This window comes from Canis aureus, chromosome 20, assembly GCF_053574225.1.
Source record: "Canis aureus isolate CA01 chromosome 20, VMU_Caureus_v.1.0, whole genome shotgun sequence".
NCBI lineage: Eukaryota > Metazoa > Chordata > Mammalia > Carnivora > Canidae > Canis > Canis aureus.
The window spans coordinates 8988787-9001912 of record NC_135630.1 but is presented as its reverse complement, the minus strand read 5'-3'; the positions used below and the strand labels follow the sequence as shown (position 1 = coordinate 9001912).

The 13126-nt window shown below is 47.7% G+C and overlaps 1 long non-coding RNA gene across 1 annotated transcript; it reads right to left on the bottom strand.

Moving 5' to 3' along the window:
* Nucleotides 1-2976: 2976 nt before the first annotated feature.
* Nucleotides 2977-8911, bottom strand: LOC144291456 (uncharacterized). The gene is made up of 3 exons (XR_013358722.1): nucleotides 8405-8911; nucleotides 8181-8255; nucleotides 2977-3785 (listed from the first exon to the last, which is right to left on the bottom strand). It is a non-coding gene; the product is annotated as an uncharacterized LOC144291456 (long non-coding RNA).
* Nucleotides 8912-13126: the final 4215 nt, after the last annotated feature.

The window sequence follows — 13126 nt, the reverse complement described above, 5'->3', positions numbered from 1 at the left end:
AACCAGAACTGATCCTATCAGACATTAAAACAATAAGCTATAATTATTAAAACAAATGGCACATGAATAGGTAGATTAATGGAACAGCAGAGAAAAATCCAGAAAGAGGTCCAAAAACATACAGAATTTAGGAAATGATCAAGTCGGCACCTCATGTTCAAGGGGGAAAGGACAGATTATTCAAAACCGAGTGTTAGGCCAAGTAAGTGTCATCTAAAAAGAAAAATTTGTGTTCCTATGTCGTATCTTTCACTGAAATAAATCTCAAATGGAACAAAGCTGTGGAAAAAAAAAGAACCGTAAAAGTATTATAAGAAACCAAGTGAGAATTATTTATTTATTTATTTTTAAAGATTTCATATATTATTCATGAGACCCAGAGAGAGAGAGAGGCAGAGACACAGGCAGAGGGAGAAGCAGGCTCCATGCAGGGAACCCGACGTGGGACTCGATCCCAGGGGTCACGACCTGGCTCAACAGCCCTAAATTTATTTATTTAGGGCTGCCCTAAATAAATAAATCTTAAAAAAAAAAAAGGAGAGAGACCTTCGCCTTGCTTTGTCACAAAGCCTTAAATCAAGGTCTTCAAACTAAAGCCTATTTATTATTATTAGCAAAACAGGCCTTTGTGGGTGTGTGACAGGGTGAATAAAAAGGCTTTTTTAGGACTAAGTGAAAAGCAATAAAATAATTATTTAAAGATGATCTGTGTTTTGTCTCATCCTTTATTGTGCGGACTCTTACTGTTCTGCGGGGTACCTGTGCAGGTGGCGATGGCCAGTGCAGGTGTGCCAGGTCTCCCCCAGGGCAGGCCAGGCACCCGCTCCATGGGGTGGGCCTGAGGCGGCCTTGATCACCTGCGACGGTCCCCACAGCGTCGCAGGCGGGGTCTCGGGTTGACTGTCCTTGGCCTCCTGCCCCCCAGCCTCCTGCCCTTTGCGATCACTCCTCGCCCGGAGGGATTGCTCTGGATTCCCTAACAGTTTGGCTCGAAGGGCTTCAGGACGTGATGGTCGAGTCACGGCCTCGTGCAAGGGAGCAGTTGGTCCCCGGCCTGCGGGAGTGACCTTCGGAGTGACCTTCGGAGTGACCCTCAGTTACACTCGCAGAGGACGCGTGTCTCCTGGGAGTTTGGTTGCATGAAAGTAAAAATGAAGCCACTCTGAGTTTAACTCCTTTGCTAAGCTTAACAAAACAAAGCATTTCTTTCTTTCTTTTTTTAAAGATTTTATTTATTTATTCAGGAGAGACGCAGAGAGAGGGAGAGACACAGGCCGAGGAGAAGCGGGCTCCCTGCGGGGACCTGACGTGGGACTCGATCCCGGGACCCCGGGGTCACGGCCTGGGCCGAAGGCACACGCCCAGCCGCTGAGCCACCCCAAAGCAGCATTTCTTAATTTAAAGACGATAATGAAAGTACTGAAGTCCCCACTTTCCTGTCCTGTATCCTGATGGCAAGCAAGGCCCAGCTCCGCCAGCTTGAGCCGTGGCAAGACTCCCACCAGCCGCCTTACGCTGCTCAGCCTCAGTTTCCCTAGCTGCAAAGCAGGGTCAATGAGACCTGCCCCTCGCAAGCCTAAAAACGGTTATTATGAGACTGACCTCCCTAATGAGACCTGAGGCGCCTCAGGGGGACCCCATTCTGCGGTCGCCTGGGGTACGCTTCTCTCCATTCCGTCCCCTGGCTCCCCTTGCTCCCAAGTTGCCCATGACCAGAATCTGCTTGGGCCTCATGAACTGAACTCTGAGAGCCTCCATTTCAGACAGCCTCCACAGGAGACACCCAAAGGGTCAAGAAGCCACCCAACTCTTCCAAACCGCGGGCTCCGGTCTGGAGTTTGTGACCAGCGCGGAGGCTTGCTCACATTGCCTCTGGCTGCTTCTGGAAGGTTCCGTCCCCCAGAGCTGACGGGCGGGAAACCCATGTCTCTTGGAAGCAGCTTTTCTCCTCACCCTTTCCTCCTCTCTGAGGAGGACTTCTCCCCTCAGCCCGGCGTTTGGAACAGGGAGGAGGAGGTTCTGGGCCTCAGTCCCTTTCTATTGCGGAGGCTGCCCACTGAGTCACCCTCTCCGGCCCCAGCCTCCAGAAGGCTCCCTGAGTCCTCTAGGCAGCTTCCGCACATCCCCAGGACCAAGGAGCTTCCTGAAAACCCATGAGCATTTTTGACACCTGAAAAAAGAAAGGGTTGACCTCAAAACATAAAAATGAAACAAAATTGAGAAACAATTAAATTCTACAAACTAAAAATTATGCTGACATTATTGATTGACACATGTTAATATTCACATAAATGGTGATCATACTTAAGGACACTTAGTAGATTAGATTATTTCCCTCTGTGTCTCTCATGAATAAATAAAATCTTTAGAATAAAAAGATCATTTGCCTTTATTTTATTTATTTTTTGATAATATTTATTTTTATTTGAGAGAGAGGGGCCGAGGGAAGGAAGAGAAGCCCAAGCATGATGCCCCACTGAGCGTGAAGCCCAAGGCGGGGCTTGATCTCAAGACCCTGAGCTTAAGGGACCGCGTCACCCAGGCCCCAGGTTAGTTCCCTGTAAAAGGATCACGTACCGTGCTCGCTGAGAAACGGATTACAAATGAAATGGTTACCTTGTAGCTAATCATTTTAAAAAGTTTTCAGAAAACCAGTACCGTGCGTACATTTTTTTTTTAAAGATTTTATTTGTTTATTCATGAGAGAGAGAGAGAAGCAGAGACCCAGGCAGAGGGAGAAGCAGGCTCCACGCAGGGAGCCCAACGTGGGACTCGATCCCGGGACTCCAGGATCAGGCCCTGGGCTGAAGGCGGCACTAAACCGCTGCGCCACCCGGGCTGCCCGTGAAGCATATATCTCTTCTCACCTTATGGATTGTCTTTTCATTCTTAGGGTGTTTTTCTAAGAACAGGCATTCTTCGTTTTAGTATAGCTAATTTATCAATCATTTTATTTCAGTGTGTTTTTGTGTCTGATTTAAATTTTTTCCTTATCCTTTAAGTAAAAAGAGATATTCCATTTATGTTATTCTAAATGCTTTATGACTGTGTTTTTCATATTGAAGTCCTTAATTTACCTGGAATTGAGTCGTATATAATATGAGGTAAGGACTCAAATTTGTATTTTTTTTTTCATATGAATACCTTGTTTGGGCACCATTTATTAAGTAGCCCACCCTTTCCTACTGGTCTGTAGTAACCACTCTATCAATAAAGACACCATTTATGCATTTGTGTTTCTGGGCTATTTTATTCCATTGGTTTGTCTGTTTCCAGATTGATACTATACATCCTTCCGTTTATATCTTGATATTTATACCAAGAGCTTTCTATCTTGATATTTAACAGGAAAAGTCTCTCACCTTGCCAGAGTCTTGTTTTTTCTTGAACCTTTGTTTTTCTGTCTAAGTTTCAGATTTGACTTGTGAAATTCTATGAGAAATCCTGTTGGGATTTTCATCAGTTAAAATGCTCTGAAGTTGAAAAAAAAAAAAAAAAAAAAAAAGCTCTGAAGTTAGCAATCAGTGTAGAGGAATGGACGTATCAACGATGTTGAGTCTTCCCACCCAGGAATATGGTAAATCTATCCATTTATTTAGGCTCTCTTTAATGTCTTTGAATAAAGTTTTCTGATTTTCTTCTTAAGAGACTTGATTTATTTTTAAGAACTTTCTTTTAGTTCTTTTTTAAAGATATCTTCACAAATCTTTATTGTCTGACTTCTTGTTGCTAGTGTATAGAAAGATCCTTGATTTTTGTATATTGATTTTGCATATTGGTTTTACCTAGGAACCAAGTGAAATATTTATTAATTTTATTTTATTAATTTTTAAAAAAGATGTATTTATTTATTCATGAGAGAGAGAGAGAGAGAGAGGCAGAGAAACAGGCAGAGGGAGGAGCAGGCTCCATGCAGGGACTCGATGTGTCGAGTGGGACTCGATGTGGGACTCGATCCTGGATCCCAGGATCATGACTTGAGCTGAAGGCAGATGCCCAACCGCTGAGCTACCCAAGCATCCGTATTTATTAATTTTAATAATTTATTTGTAGATTATTGTCAGTATTCTACATAAGTTAACAATCACCTGCAAACAAGAATCAAACTTTTTTTTTTTTTGTATTTCTAATTCCTATGCAGTTTTTACCTTTATCTGGTTTTGTTGCACCGGTCAGGATGTTCACCATGATATTTTTAAAAAATATTTTATTTATTTATTCATGAGAGAGAGAGAGGCAGAGACACAGGCAGACAAGGAGCCTGATGTGGGACTTGAACCTGGGAATCCAGGATCACACCTTGAGCCAAAGGTAGGCGCTCAACCGCTGAGCCACCCAGGTGTCCCTCACCATGATGTTCAATAGGAGAGGAGGAGCTGACACATGTATCTTGTTCCTGATCTTAAAGAGAATGCTCGAAGCTGCAGCTTTGAAGCCTGAGCAACCGAAGTCCATACCCCCAACCCAGCTCGGTTTGACTCACCCAGCCCTGAGACTCTCCTCTCCCTGGGCTTGCAACAGCTCCCGATCCTTGAATCCACTTCAATTGCAGCTAGAGTGCTGCGGCAGGCGCTTCGCAGATTTGGCCAGAAGCTGGCACGCAGACGTGCGCTGGAGCCAAGCCTGGCTGGCACTCGCCCTGGGTGTGGCCCTGGGTGTGGGCAGCACACGGGGTGCAGGTGTGTGTGTCCTGGCTGCTGAGGCGGCCAGAGATAAAGCAGGACCGTCCGCCGTGATCTGCTTCGTGGTGGCCGCTCTAGCTTCTGCGTTGGCTGGACTGTGCCACGCGGGGTCTGGTGCCCGAGCCCCCCGTCGTGGTTCCGCATGTCTCCGCAGCGGTTGTGCTGCTCCTGATGCCCGTTACTGGGATCACTGGGGTCACCTGGAGACAGCCCCGGAGTTCCACTCCTCTGCACTTTAAGGGATCTGCTTGGGGATCCCTGGGTGGCTCAGCAGTTTGGCTCCTGCCTTCAGCCCAGGGCGCGATCCTGGGGACCCGGGATCGAGTCCCACACTGGGCTCCCTGCATGGAGCCTGCTCCTCCCTCTGCCTGTTTCTCTGCTTCTCTCTCTGTGTCTATCATAAATAAATAAATAAATAAATAAATAAATAAATAAATAAATAAATAAATCTTTAAAAAAAAGGTACCTGCCTGGCCTCTCCTCCTCTAATGAGCATCTCTGTGAAGGCTGGCCTCAGCTGCGTCACAGGGTGAGCTCGGGCCTTCCGCCCCGGCTGGAGCCTCCTCCCCCGCCTTATGGGTGCAGCCGGCGTGGCCCGGGCCTGCAGTCGGGATCCCTCTGTGCTCTTTCTAGCAGCCTCTCAGGCTCTATGTTCCCCACGCCTCGGTGACCCAGGCGATGGCAGCACATGGCCTCCTCTTCTGTGTCCTTGCCAGCGTGCACACGGGTACACACGCCCCATCGGGCCACCGTGGTCTCCGCATTACTGCAGCGTTCAGGGCACTCCTCTTTGGACTCGCCGATCTTGTGGGCCTCGGGTCGACTGGGACCCTACTTGCCTAGTCCCTGGTGGCTATTGGTGTTCTCATCCTCAGGTGTCAGCCTGAGCTGAGGAGTGAGGGGGATGGGGTGCAGCTGCAGGAGGAGAGGATGGCTGGGGTAGAGAGGCTGACCCTACGGGGGTCCACTCAGCTGCATCCCTACTCCGCTCTCCGGTCAAGCTGTCTCTGCCTGTCCTCATGGGTTGCTCTGCTGCTGACTCATCTTTGCCTGGTGTGGCCCAGTGGCCCGTTCCACTGGTTTCTGGAGACCCAGTGTGGACTGCAGTGGTTGTGCTGCTCCTGATGCCCGTTACTGGGATCACTGAGGTCACCAGGAGACAGCCCCGGAGTTCCACTCCCCTGCACTTTAAGGTACCTGCTTCGCCTCTCCTCCCTCTAATGAGCATCTCTGTGAAGGTTGACCTTATGATGCAGATGGCACTGGCACCTGGACCCGATTCGGGGTCTGGATGTGGATTGGGTTTGCCGTCTCCTTCGGCTCTGGGATCCAGCACAGCCTGGAAGAGGTTAAGAGTGACCGAGCCCCGCTCTAGTGTAGGGCCCAAACTGCAGACCTTGATCTCAGCAATGGTCTCAGCAATGCGTGTACACACTCGATTTGACGTCATCACACCCGAGTGCTGTCTGGACCCCCCGTGCAACAATGGAGAGCACCCCTGAGCACACGCGAAGCTAGGGCCCCCATGGGATGTGGGTGGGGAACACTAGTAGAGCTCTGTATTTATTGCGGAGGGAAGGATGTGTCTTTGCTGTTCCTCATCTCTTTTTTTTTTTTTTTTTTTTTTTAGTGATCTACTTTTCACTTGTGTCTGTAGCTGCTTACTGGCCTTTTATAAAATTATTAAAAGAAACTAGAAAAAGAAAAAAATTAAAGAGCATGCTCTTGAAATTTCACTGGTAAATATGAGGTCTGCCGTAGATTTTTCATAGGTACCTTTTCTGACATGTTTTTTTTAATTTATTTTATTTTTTTTTATTTTTTGTTTATTTTTTTCTGACGTGTTTCTGAACACCACCAATTCTCAGCAGACACTGATTGGGTGTTCTCAAGCCCCCTCCCCATTTTTAAAGATTTTTATTTATTTATTTTTAAAGATTGTACTCATTTATTCATGAGAGACACACAGAGATGCAGAGACACAGGCAGAGGAAGAAGCAGGCTCCTGCAGGGAGCCTGATGCGGGACTCGATCCTGGGTCTCCAGGATCATGCCCTGGGCCGAAGGCAGGTGCTCAACCGTTGAGCCATCCAGGGATCCCAGATTTTATTTTATTTTATTTTTAAATTTTTATTACTTATTATTTTTTTATTTTTATTATTTTATTTTATTTTCAGATTTTATTTTTTTAATACACCCAACATGGGGCTCGAATCCACAACCCTGAGATCAAGAGTCACACGCTCTTGACCAGACCCAGCCTGGTGCCGCAATAGTGTCCCTGCGAGTTTAACTCACTTCTGACACTATCTGCCTGGAGATGGGGTCAGATCCCACAGGTTTAGGACTCACCCCCACAAGACTATCCCAAGTCCTGGTTGTCATGGACTGTAACTTGAGGTTCCCACCAACCCCTCCTCGGGTTTAATTAATTTGCTAGAGCAACTCCCAGAACTCAGGAAAACCACTTTACTCACTTGATTACTAATTTATTACCATAGGATATTAAAGGGTTTGAGGGAACAGCTGCATAAAGAGATACACAGAACGAGGTCCAGTAGAGTCCTGAACACAGGGGCTTCTGTCCCTGTGAAGATTAGGGTGGGCCACCCTCCAGGCATGTGGATACATCATGTTCTCATTCACCAAACTTGAATCTCTCCAAACCCCTAAGTCAGGGATTTCTACGAGGGCTTCAATAAATCATCACATAATTGATTAAATCATTGATTATTGATGATGGAACTGGGTCCCTAGCCCCTGTGACTTCCTTAGAGGTCTGGGGATGGGGCTGAGAGTTTCAAGGCTCTAATCACCTGGTTGGTCCTGTGGGCAGCCAGCCTCTATCCTTAGGTTACCTAAGGCACTTTCCAAAAGTAACTCATTAACTTAAGGAAGGGTGATTAAAAGGGGCTGTTATTAATACCAAGCCCCCCCCCCCCTTCATCTTTATTGCTCTGAAGCTGCTTGAAGAACTAAGGGCGAAAGATCAGATTTTATAGCAAAAGATACTCCCTTTGCTCTTATTACTTAGGAAATTCCAAGGGTTTGGGGGGGCTTGAGCCAGGAACTGTGGGCAAAGACCAATACCCATTTCTCATAAACCACAAGATCACACACATCCACGTTTCCCTCATTAAATCCCCTCCAAGTCCACCCTGCTTGTTCCAAAGTTATAACTTTATTACTCGCTTCTCTACTGGCCCAGGTGCTTCATATATCACGTCACGGAGTCTTTACAGTAACCCTTATGAAGTATTAATGCTGCTCTTAGAGAAATTAAGGAAACTTTTCTAAAATAGTATTGTGGGAGGGGCCCCTGGCTGGATCAGTCAGTTAGGCGTCTGCCTTTGGCCCAGGTCATGATCCTGGGGTATTGGGATGGAGTCCCTCTGCCCCTCCCCTTCTCTCTCGTTCTCCCTCTTTCAAAATAAATAAATTAATCAAAAATCTTTAAAAATAGCATTGCTGGAAAGGGATTGAGCAAGGTTTGCCTACCTTTGCAAGCTCTGCTTTCTTCCCGTAGCCTTGCTGCCGTCTCCTCGGGTTGAAATCCATCCGATATAAGGAAGGCTGTGGAGATGAATCAGAGCAGTTGATGTGAACAGAGGAGCCTGGGAGGGGAGGAGGTAAAGAGCAATGGGACTTTCAATGGACAGTAGGGCCCCCTCCCCTAGCAGGTGATGCTGAATTGGAGGGGGGCGGGGAGGCAAGCATTTGACCTTGACTCACTGGGCCACCTTCACGCCCAGAGGTCTTCTCTCAAGGCTCCCTCCGGTGTCCATAGCCGGGGCGATCCAGATAATCAGGGGCTGCTGAGGGCCACAAGGTGCTGCCCACAGCCTGCCGCTCCCAAGCCGATCACAATCGCTCCCTTACTTTTGTTGTGTTGTGTCTCGTTTTGCTACCAGGTTGGCTCCCCTGCTTACCGCTTCCTGGACGTCATCTCAGCATCCTGCATGTCGCGTGTTAACCACCTGTTACTCCTACTGCAAACTCTTGCTGATGAGCCTCTCATTTCCTTTGATGAGGAAGTTAATAAATAGGGGCTGGACTTTGGCTCAGGTCGCATTCCTGGGGTTCTGGGATCGAGTCCTGTCTATGTCTCTGCTTCTCTCTTGGTGTCTCTGATGAATAAATAAAATCTTTTAAAAAAATCAACTGCATGGATCATAAACATATTCAAGACCCCATTAATTCCATCCCTGGGCCCACCCCAGTGAAGATTAGTACCAGTGTTCACCAGAAGATGTAGCAGTAGTATTTGTAAGAGCCCAGACTGGATACGACTCAGCTGTTCATGAACGTGAGAACACATCGAGCAGCGCTGCACCCAAACAGGAGCTATTAGGCAGTGACGAGAAGAGGTCAGGTCTGACCACTAATGTTCTGATGAGTCTCACCAACATTGTGTTGAGGGAAAGAAGTCGAGTTGGAAGGGCACGTACTGTATGGTTCCATTTATGTGAAGTGCAACTCCAGGCCAAATGAATCCATAGCATAGTGATAACCTTGGGGGGTCGTAACTAGAAGTGGTTTCTGGGGTGCATGAAATATTGTTTTGGAATCTGGATCCTAGTTAGTGGGTATGTTTACTTTGTGAAAATTCATCAAACTATACACTTAGGATCTGTGTACTTTCCTGTAAGTATGGTTTTCTTTCAGTAAAAAAGTTTACTTAATAAAAAATCAAAGAAATAAAAAAATATTTTTATACGTATTCAGCACACTGAATACGTTCAGTGTGCTCCTCTCACTGCCTTTCATTTTCCTGGGCTCTGCAAAAGGCTGACCCTGGTCACACAGAAAGCCACAGGGGAGACCCGTTTGCTTGCTGGGCACATATCGAATGAGTGCCCCATCGGTCTCGGGCCCCATGCAAGGGGCTAAGGATCCAGCAGTCCACAGAGCTGGAAAAGGCGGCGTCTCAGGGATGCTTGTATTTGAGCGATAGACGACAAGCACCAGACAAGTAAAGAAATGCACAAAGCAGCCGTGGGCTGGACTAAGGGACCCAAGAGGGTGACGGGCTAGAGGGTAAAGGGCAGGACTCCTGAGGTGGGATGGCTGGGGAAGGCATTTCCAACACGCACCGTAGGAGCTGGGCGCTGACGGATGAGAGAGAGAGCAAGCCCTGGAACGAGCAGGAGATCGCTGGGCACGAGGATCAGCAGGTGCAAAGGCCCGGTGCCAGGAGATCGCTTGGCAAGGCCAAGGAACAGAAGGTCTGGTTGGAGCCGGAGACTGGGAGAAAGGACTAAATGACACTGGTGGGGAGGGGACGCAGGCCACTGCAGATAGTTTGTATTTTAGTCTGACTGCAGTGAAAAGTCAATGAAGGGTTTCAGCAGGGCCAAGGCATGATCTGCTTTACTATTTTAAAACATCACTGGGGGGGATCCCTGGGTGGCTCAGCGGTTTAGCGCCTCCTGCAGCCCAGGGCGTGATCCTGGAGTCCCAGGATCGAGTCCTGCATCGGGCTGCCTGCATGGAGCCTGCTTCTCTCTCTGCCTCTCTCTCTCTCTATGTCTATCATGAATAAATAAATAAAATTTAAAAAAATAAATAAAAGATCACTGGGCTGTGGTGTGAAAAGTGGGGGCGGGGAGAGTAAGAGATGAAGGCAGCAGGCCGTGGAGCATGGCTTTCCCAGAGGCTCGCTCGGGGGCCCCCGGCTCCCCCGACACCTCATGGGTCAGGCGGTCAGCCCTCGCTGCAAGAGAGCCTCGAAAGGGGACTGTTTCAGGCACAGGAAGGCGATGGGAACAATGGTCTGCAAAGGGCCTTCGTTGGCCACTGGGCCTCGGACAGGCTGCTCTGGCGGTGGAGAGGTTTCTATGGGGCTCGTTTATAGGGGCAGTGGTGTGAAAGCACCCAGAGCTCATAGGGCTGGAGTCCTGGGCTTTTGACCTCACGTTCAGTGTGCTCCTCTCACTGCCTTTCATTTTCCTGGGCTCTGCAAAAGGCTGACCCTGGTCACACAGGTCCTGCTGCGTCTGCAGGTGCACATTACAGATTACGTGCAATGAGTATTTAACACAGGTACATTTTTTTCAGATTAAGGAATAGTGTCATGTAATCTTTTTTAAAAAGATTTTATTTATTTATTTGGCAGAGAGAGAGAGAGAGGGAGCACAAGCAGGGGGAGGAGCAGAGGGAGAAGCAGGCTCCCCACCGAGCAGGGAGCCTGGTGCAGGGCTCGATCCCAGGACCCCAGGATCATGACCTGCTGTGTCTGCAGGTGAACAATTCTTCCAACACTGTGTTCAATGTCCAGGGTACCTGGGTAATTATCCTGGATGAATGGGTCCGGGGGGCGGGGGTGCCGGGTGACCGGATCAGGCTTTGGGATGGGAAGAAGCCTTTTAAAAATGAAAAGATAGGGCAGCCCGGGTGGCTCAGCAGTTTAGGGCCGCCTTCAGTCCAGGGCCTGACCCTGGAGACCCGGGATCAAGTCCCACGTCGGGGTCCCTGCTTCTCCCTCTGCCTGTGTCTCTGCCTCTCTCTCTCTCTGTGTCTCTTATGAATAAATAAAATATTTTTTCTTAAAGAAAAGATAAAATAAAAAGTACTGTCTTGTGTTACAATAGGAAATACTGTTCCGGTGAACAGGAGAATGTAGAGACACCCCGGGGGGTGTGGGAGACAGTCCACTGGAGTGTGGGAAGGAGGGGTAGACCTTGTGTTTGTGTGCAGATAGATGATACAGACCCAGAGGTTTAGCACTGACGATATTTAATACGTGAACTGACACTGGACATCAAACAGGCCCAGCAGCGCCCTTACGGTACATCCCCTTTCAGTGGATTATGGCAACATGTGTTTACACCTGCCTGCCTGGGGGGGATTTACTAGTAATATTATCTTAAGTGGTAAACTATGATTCTTTGTGATGAGATGGGGAGTGTCCATGAAATTATACTTAGAAAAACAATGGCCTGTAACTATAACTATATAAAACTATAAATAAATAAAAATATATATCTTCGCGTGGTTTTGTAGCCAGAATGTGGCATTACAGATTACGTGCAATGAGTATTTAACACAGGTACATTTTTTTCAGATTAAGGAACAGTGTCTTTCAAGTAATCTTTTTTAAAAAAAGATTTTATTTATTTGGCAGAGAGAGAGAGAGAGAGGGAGCTCAAGCAGGTGGAGAGGCAGAGGAAGAGGGAGAGGCAGGCTCCCCCCAGAGCAGGGAGCCTGATGCAGGGCTCGATCCCAGGACCCCAGAGTCATGACCTGAGTCGAAGGCAGATGCTTCAGACTGAGCCACGGAAGCACCGTGTGTCATGCGTTGTTTTGTGCATTTTGCGCCCTTTATAACCGGTTGGGATGGTGATCTTTTCCAAGTAATGACACAACCCCATGTTTTCCATTGTGAAAATTAAGTGACATAACTAATGGATAACTAATTAGACAACCAACGGACAACTGGAATCCTAGATTAGTCACAACGAATGAAAAATATGAAGAATGTCACATGGGTCGGGGATTCCTGCTAGCGTGATCAGAGCATTATCTCCCTGAAGGCAGACTGACACTCAGAGGATTGCTTTGGTGTGTAAGGAATCGGACCAAGGGGAGATTTCACTTATAGACACGTAATGTTTGACGTTCTCTGATAGACCCATTCGTAGCACTCATTATGTCGCCAGTGGGACCAGGAAATTCAAGGAAGGCAATTACCTGGACAGAATTAGGATGGGTAAGGTTTGCCCCCGGGACACTTTTCTGATATGTTTATGGTCACTAACTTTCACTTTTTTATTAAGATTTTATTTATTTATTCATGAGAGACAGAGAGAGAGAGAGAGAGAAGCACAGACACAGGCAGAGGGAGAAGCAGGCTCCGCAGGGAGCCCGATGTGGGACTCGATCCCGGGACTCCAGGATCACGCCTCGGGCCAAAGGCAGGCACTAAACCGCTGAGCCAACGAGGCTGCCCTAACTTTCACTTTTTAAAATTTCTTTTTTCCTTTATCTTTTTATTGTGGAGATTCAGGATCCTAGCAAAATCCACCGTATAGAAGAACGGCCGCCCCCCTCGTCACGTACCCATCGCCCAGGTTTAATCGTTATTCACACCAGGTCAGTGTGGTTTTGTCTCCACCCCACCCACTTTCTCTGCCTCTTGTATTGGACTCGGAAGTAAATTCCCAAATCCTGAGTGTTTCTTAAGAGAGTTTATGGACACCAGGCCTGCAGGTTTGACAGCCACTTTTGTCTTTCTCCGGGGACTGTAGATTTCTCTGCTCGGATCTCAAAACGGCTCCCAAAGAGCCAGTTTTGAGTTCCTGGAGGAGGCGTTAAAGTACGGAGGATTTTGAGCCCAAAGTGCTGAAAAAGTGAAAAAGGGACTTTTAGAGAAGCAGCCGCATTTTCTAATGCTTCTCCCTGCGCTCTCTCTGGCTGACAGCTCGCGGGTCAGAGGCTCCGAGGCT